The sequence below is a fragment of the Maylandia zebra genome, linkage group LG11, assembly GCF_041146795.1.
Source record: "Maylandia zebra isolate NMK-2024a linkage group LG11, Mzebra_GT3a, whole genome shotgun sequence".
NCBI classification, from domain to species: Eukaryota; Metazoa; Chordata; class Actinopteri; order Cichliformes; family Cichlidae; genus Maylandia; species Maylandia zebra.
This window is the reverse complement of record NC_135177.1, coordinates 4,066,596-4,073,766: the sequence shown is the minus strand read 5'-3', so window position 1 is coordinate 4,073,766 and position 7,171 is coordinate 4,066,596. Positions and strand designations below refer to the sequence as shown.

The window sequence follows — 7,171 nt, the reverse complement described above, 5'->3', positions numbered from 1 at the left end:
CAAGACATATTTAAGACTAACTAAATCAAGTTATGTTGTATGAACATAGATGACATATTTTCAGGTTAGATAGTTTAGATTAGTTACTTCAACACATTTCTTATTTGTGGCAGTAAAATGTTAAATTTAAGTTAGATTAATTCAAATATTATATTTTCAGCCACCTTGTGCTTTATTAATTAGTTTTACATAAATCTATTTTGTCAACAGGTTCCACACAAATGAATTAAGTACATCCAACTTATTTTTTAAAATTTATTTTATTGCCAACACATTCAGTGAGCATTTGTGTAAACCCAGTCCAAAATAAAACACAACAGCTCATTAGGGTTAGTAATTAACAGTATGTAGACAGATGCAACATCAAGACTTTAAATTAAATGTCTGTATCTACCAGAAATAGAAGAGAAAAAAAACGCATTGAAGATCACATAACACATTGATAAGATGACACTTGAGTTATGCACATGTGATGCTAGTAAGGTCTGTGAGTGTTTTTTTCTTTTAGTGTCTAAAATGGATAGCAAAGTTGCTATTTGCAATGATTGCTTAGGGTCAGTCCAGTAACACAATGCCAATGAAGTGCTTTCCTTTAACAATGCAAAGTGAAGTGTCCACCTCAACAGCCACAATTTAAAAAAAAAAAAATGTAACAACAACAACAACAACAACAATAATAATAATAAATAGTCCACTGATATTAGCAATCAAAGAAAATTACATCACCATCCCAAATAAAACTTTAACAAAACATGCCAACATTATGGTCTAACAATAAAACAGCTTGTCAGCGTTCAGTTTTTTTGCAACAGCACAGCAGTAACCATTTAACACTCGCCACTGTCAACATTTATTTTACCAGTGTTTGGGCAAAAAACTTCAGATGTAAACATTTTAACATGGAAACAATTGTTCGTCTTTAAAAGTCCACAAAATATACATTCATCCTGCATTCCCAACTTGGATGATCTGATATCCTCGTGTTGGTGTTGTTCCCAGACCATCATGAAAATGTTGTTCCAGGTTCAACATTGCAAGTGACCAATCACATTGTTGTGACGTTATTCTATTCCAAGCCATTCGTGCATTTATGAAATTCCAATGTTGCAAGGACAATATCAATTCTGCTTACTGTTTATTAAAGGGTTACGGTTAGGGTTAGGGTCAGTTGATCGGCGGACAGAGGCGGTTTCACGCAGCTTAAGTACAGTTTTTTGTTTTACGCCGGTTTTTCCCGAAGTCGCAAAAGTATGACGTCACAACATTCTGATTGGTCACTTGCAATGTTGATCCTGGAACAACATTTAGTATGATGATCTGGGAACAACACCAACACGAGGATATCAGATCAACCTCCTAACTTACCCTTAATTTTAGTATGTATTGCAATTACCTTTACAATGCACACAATGTAACACAAACTGAATATGAACATATTTCTACCTCATAACAATATGCCTTGAACGCTAATATACACACCACCCTTCAACATTTCTGGTGCAGTATCATCTCTCAATTAAATCCTTTAAATCTCAATACTTTTGATTGTCTCTTAGCTTTCAGTCTTGAGGTTAACTGAGATTCAGTGCATATATCCCACCCATTAAGAGTGCACATGCAGAGGCCAGGTCTTCCAGGTCATGCAGGACACACTAGATGGTTATACCCACATCGGCTGGAGGAGTGCTGGCATCAGCTCTTTCGATGGTAAAGATAGCAAGGGTAATTTGTTCCAGCTCCCTCTGAACAGCTGTAGCTTAGACACAAAAACATAGAAAAATGGCATCCAGTTTTAAAAAAAGAAAGAAAAAGGGCCAAAGCTACCCTTTAATGACGTAAACACAATATTAGGAACATGCACCCCAGTGTGCCACTATTTTAGACTACAGATTCAACGATAAATATAAATAGTTTGGGTATACAAGAAGATTTCCCAAAACATTTAAACAGGTTCCATGCAAATTACAACAACAACAACATTACAACATGCAACAACATTAGTTATTCAAAATTTGGTTTAATACAGATAAAAAACTAAACTAAAATTACCAACCAATTATTCTTTGAAGAGGATGCTTGGGTCTTCATTCAGGTAAAAAGGTAGTGCCCTGAGGACACACTCCCTCCCCTTTTCAATGGTTTCCTTCTGTAGAGAGTGGCAGAGATACAGGAAGAGAAAACAGATATACTTTAGGATGACAGAAACTCACATTATACGCAAAATGAATGACATATCCACTGCACAGATAGACATGTACACAAGACCAACTAATCATCACATGGACATGAATAGTTAACCTGTTGGGCAGGGTTTCCACCACATTATATATGTCCATAATGGAGGTAAAGACAAACTAATACATCATCTTTTTTGCATTCAAAACATAACATAAAAACATTCACTTCTGGTTTAACCTAAATCAAGGGATCAGATTTTACATATGTTTAGGTAATTTAAATTTTCCAACGTTTTGAGTACCAAACTTTGTCTTGCTTAATATAAATGTAAGTGCACTGTGCAGCTACCATACACTAGCTGTTTAAATTTGAAAATGATCTTATTAGCCATAATATTTTGCTACCAACAGAATAACGCACCTGTGTGGCTGGGGCCAAAGTTTGTCTAATTTTCTTCCCTGCAACGCCTCCTTTTTTCTTGAAGACTTTTATGAGCTGGTCAGTGTATTGGTCAAGTTGTGTAAAAAGCCTTGGAACATGTGCAGCAGTAGTAATCCTCACATATTCTGCTTCCACCTGAAAATATGTCAACAAACACAACATACTGTACTGTAAATATACATACTATATGTACACATATACAAACTAAAACTAATGTAGTAAGACCTCATTAAAGCTATAATTTTAACACAAACATTTACACAAAATGCTAATGGAGCCATTACAGCTTTTATTGTTATTTATCAAGTTCCAAAAAATATTGATCACAGCTGATCTGAAAAGAATTTCATGCCTCAGGCCCTTGAACTGCAACCATGGTTCAGATGTGGAGAAGAAATAACAGGGGCATGGGATGGGTCACAAAAGAAAAGTTAACTTATAAAACAGTTTTGTTTTTAAAAGTATAACAGTTCACATACCACATACAAGCTCAGCAATACCACATACACCACATCAGTATAGGAGGGAGCAGGTAAAGGCAAGATCTGAGATTTATAAAGAAAAAAAAAATTAATTCCTTAATTTCAAGAAGCAAATTATTGTTTGAATTACAACTAAATAAAATACTACTCAGAAGAAAAGCAAGAGATTGACACTGCCATGTGCTAACTTTCTATAGAAGCAATTATCACCAGGTCTGTCGACCTCCATTGTCTGTCCACTCATATGTCTTGAATAATTTTATTTAAAAAAGTAAGTGTGTACTTTCACAAACTGTAATTTATAACTACATTGATATGTATAACTCCGCTAGGAAACATGCTGTATTTACAGACCATTTTTACATAATACAGATTACTGATAGAGCAGAACAATGGTGTCACAGTGGCTTTCGCCCTTGACTTTTTGGATTTTAAATGTCACTTTATGCTATCCTTGCTATCCTATTCGATATTTCCGACTCTCGGATTACAGAAAAGGAATCCCAAGAAAGCAAATGGAAAAATAACCCCTTGAAAGAATAACCCCATGAACCCCTGTAGCTAATCCCTTAATAAAACAAAAAACAATAAAAATGTTTCTTACACAGTCCACAAAATAAGCATGTCCAGGACCCAGTAAAACTAATGTAAAACAAGCGCACGCAAACGATATAACATGTCTTGTAAGACAAACGCAAAATATAACCATGCTGGACATATAGATACTACACAACATAGTCAAAGAAAAAAGTGGTCTTACCTCTCAAAGAAACAGCAGCTTGGCGCCAAAACAGCCTTTTTCAGTTAAATTTGAAGTCTTGCGCATGAGCAGGCACAAGCCGTGAAACCTTCTTGTTCTGCGCGGTTTCATTACAACTGTTTTTGCATTACTGCCACCTTGTGGATATACAAGGTATATCGATCCTAATTGACTTAACTTAAATGTTATGCGATCAAGTAACACATTAATATTATGTACGTTGAATAATAGACACAATTACGTAGACTTGATTAGAAAAACATATGTTAACTTAACAAAAACATATATTTTAAGTAAAATGAAAATAAATAATTAATATACACTGAACAATCCACCTCATTCATTTTTTTGAGTGTACTGAACCAGCAGCCAAAGAAGATCCAAACTATGCTTCACATAAATATTGTCATGAATTCCCTCTTACTTTTGCTGTTTTGCTTCCACCATGATAAAATCACACTTCCTGCACAGCTCTTTCTCTCTCTCTCAGTGTAGTTCAAGAACAGTTTCCCATCTCAAATCTCTGTTTTCTGCATTATTCGCTTGCTTATTACCCACCAGTCTACCATTGTTTACAGCGCTGTCAGCCACTGTTTTCTTTTTTTATTTCTTCCGACAAGAAAGCCTCATTTCTGCTGTTTAATACTGAAGAAATTTAAACTTTAAACTATGCCAAATTGCAAAAACCTTCTTTAACAAAACCTTTGTAACATTGCTCTGCTTCACTTTAGCAGCATCAGGTAATGTACATATGTTGAGTCATGGTTTTCTTCAGTTTTTGATCTACTGCACAATATTTTAAGGTTATCTGCTATAAAAAGCCAGGCCAGGAAAATCTCTTTCATGTTTTTCCCTGTTTTATTCTCAATTACTTTGATACAAAGGCATCTGCTGTGATGCTTACACTGATGAAGTCTCACAAGTGTCAGTACTGATACAGAATTATAATATTTCTGACTGTCTGAGTCAAAATTGATTTGAATCTAATCAAATCGTGGATCAAATTGAATCGGGATTCTAGAAATCAGTGACGATACCTAGCCCTAACTGGTTACTATTGCTGCCTGTGTGAGGAACCTGTCAACGAAAGTGACAATGCCCTGAAAAAGTAGAAGACTTCAAGTACAAATGGATATTGTATATAAAAATTTTACTTCTAAAGACTACCCGACGGAAGCCTTGATAAAAGCGTGGTTTTGTGCAAACTGTGCAAAAAGGAGTTTGCATACCACCGAAGGACTTCAACCTTGCGGTACCATCTAAATGCAAAACATGTCACAGCGAGCACAGAAAGTTTGGGAGCTGTTAGAGCTAGCAGTTCGAGTACCACCAAAAGGTGTCGGCAGCGCAGACTTGATGAAATGACTGGCTTCAGGACCAAAATTAGTAAATTAACATCAGACAAACTTACCAACTCTCTTGCAAAATGGATTGCTCTGGACTGTAGACCACTATCAGTGGTAGAAAATAGGGGGTTAGAAAATGTGCTACAGATTCATATGTAGAAGCGTTGTGTAACAGGGCCCTGAGTTTGTACAGAGCAGAATCCACCATCAGTGAGATGGTCCAGTCGAGCAGGGACCCACCCACAGCTGTCTGTCCTGGTCTGCAAGTATTTGATTAGTCCTGTCACTTCTGTCCCATATGAGAGACTGTTCTCACTTGCAGGTTGCAACATTTAAAGACAATACCATTTTGAAAATGTACTTAAAGTACTTAAAATAACACTTGATTTTTAAGTCTGCCCAATTTTGCCCATGGATATCTTTTTTTCTCTTTTTTGTATTGAAATGCAGCTTAAATGCTTTTTTCCCCCATAAATTAAAAGAGCTCTAGTTTAAAATATTCATGTACATTTCTATTATTTATTCTGTCGCCTACTAAAACCCTTTAAAATAAAAAAATTTAAAAAAGCATTTGCACTTTGGGGCAAATTTTCTTGCGCAATTAATTGCAATTAATCAAGTTTAATTTATTACAATGTACCACAAACAGGACTTTAATATCACCAACCATTCCCATTTTATTACGGTGTATCCATATAAATGGCTCACCCTGTAGTCGGATGATAACAAAGAGGGAAGGTAGTCAGAACTGAGGGGATCAAACTAACAGAAGGCAACATTGCAGACAGCTAGAGGACATTTGCCTGTAGGGATTCCAAAGGCAAATGGGAACCATGAAGAGGCTGCTAGAAAGCTGCAACCACCAATTACCTGCAGAAGCTCAGGCAAGTCCTAAGGAGTCAGCTGAACGGTGAGAACAAGATCCGGGCTATCAACACCTACGCCCTGCCTGTGATCAGGTGCATGGAAGGTTTCACCCCAAGTCCAGCACCCTTAGGCTGTATGCTAAGTGGAAGGAAGAAGGCTGGGAACTAGTGAGTGTCAGTACCATGGTCCAGGATGAGACAATGAACATCCACGAGTACATCCGGAAGATGGCCCCAACCGACTGTGTGCTCAGTTAATACCTCAGGCAGCAGAAACCCAAGAATGAGGAGGAAGAGAAGGAATCATCATGGAAGGACAGGCCCCTGCACGGTATGTTCCACCAGCAGATAGAGGCACTAATCAGCACAGGTACAAACTCTGAGCACAAGATCCATAGAGGGTGGGGTCTACCACACCAGACAAGACCCCAGGTGCAGGCTGTGTAAAGATGCCCGTGGGACAATCCAGCACATAATAGCAGGGTGCAAGATGCTAGCATACATGGAATGCCATAACCAAGTGGCCGGCCGGCATAGGGCGACCGTGGCTCAGGGGGTTGGGAAGCGTATCTGTAACCGGAAGGTCGCCGGTTCGATCCCGGGGCTCTCTGTCCTGGTCGTTGTGTCCTTGGGCAAGACACTTTACCCTACTTGCCTACTGGTGTTGGCCAGAGGGGCCGATGGCGCGATATGGCAGCCTCGCTTCTGTCAGTCTGCCCCAGGGCAGCTGTGGCTACAACCGTAGCTTGCCTCCACCAGTGTGTGAATGTGAGAGTGAATGAATAGTGGCATTGTAAAGCGCTTTGGGTGCCTTGAAAAGCGCTATATAAATTCAATCCATTATTATTATTATTATTGTATACAGAAACATCTGTGCCGCGTATGGCCTGGAAGTCCCGAGGTCAAAATGGGAGACACCGCCTAGTGTGGTCGAGAATGACCGAGCTAAGATCCCGTGGGATTTCCAGATACAGATGGACAAAACGATCATGGCTAATCAACCGGAAGACGGCTGTAGGGATAGAAATAGCAATACCGAATGACAGCAAAATCAGGAAGAAGGAACACAAGAAGCTGGAAAAGTACCAAGGACCCAGA

The 7,171-nt window shown here is 38.2% G+C and overlaps 1 long non-coding RNA gene across 2 annotated transcripts; it reads right to left on the bottom strand.

Moving 5' to 3' along the window:
* Positions 1 to 241: 241 nt before the first annotated feature.
* LOC112430877 (uncharacterized) lies at positions 242 to 4,063 on the bottom strand. 2 transcript variants are annotated; one of them, XR_013100748.1, is made up of 5 exons: positions 3,862 to 4,063; positions 3,099 to 3,164; positions 2,599 to 2,754; positions 2,054 to 2,146; positions 242 to 1,756 (listed from the first exon to the last, which is right to left on the bottom strand). It is a non-coding gene; the product is annotated as an uncharacterized LOC112430877 (long non-coding RNA). The 2 variants fall into 2 exon arrangements; XR_013100749.1 differs by lacking the exon at positions 3,099 to 3,164.
* Positions 4,064 to 7,171: the final 3,108 nt, after the last annotated feature.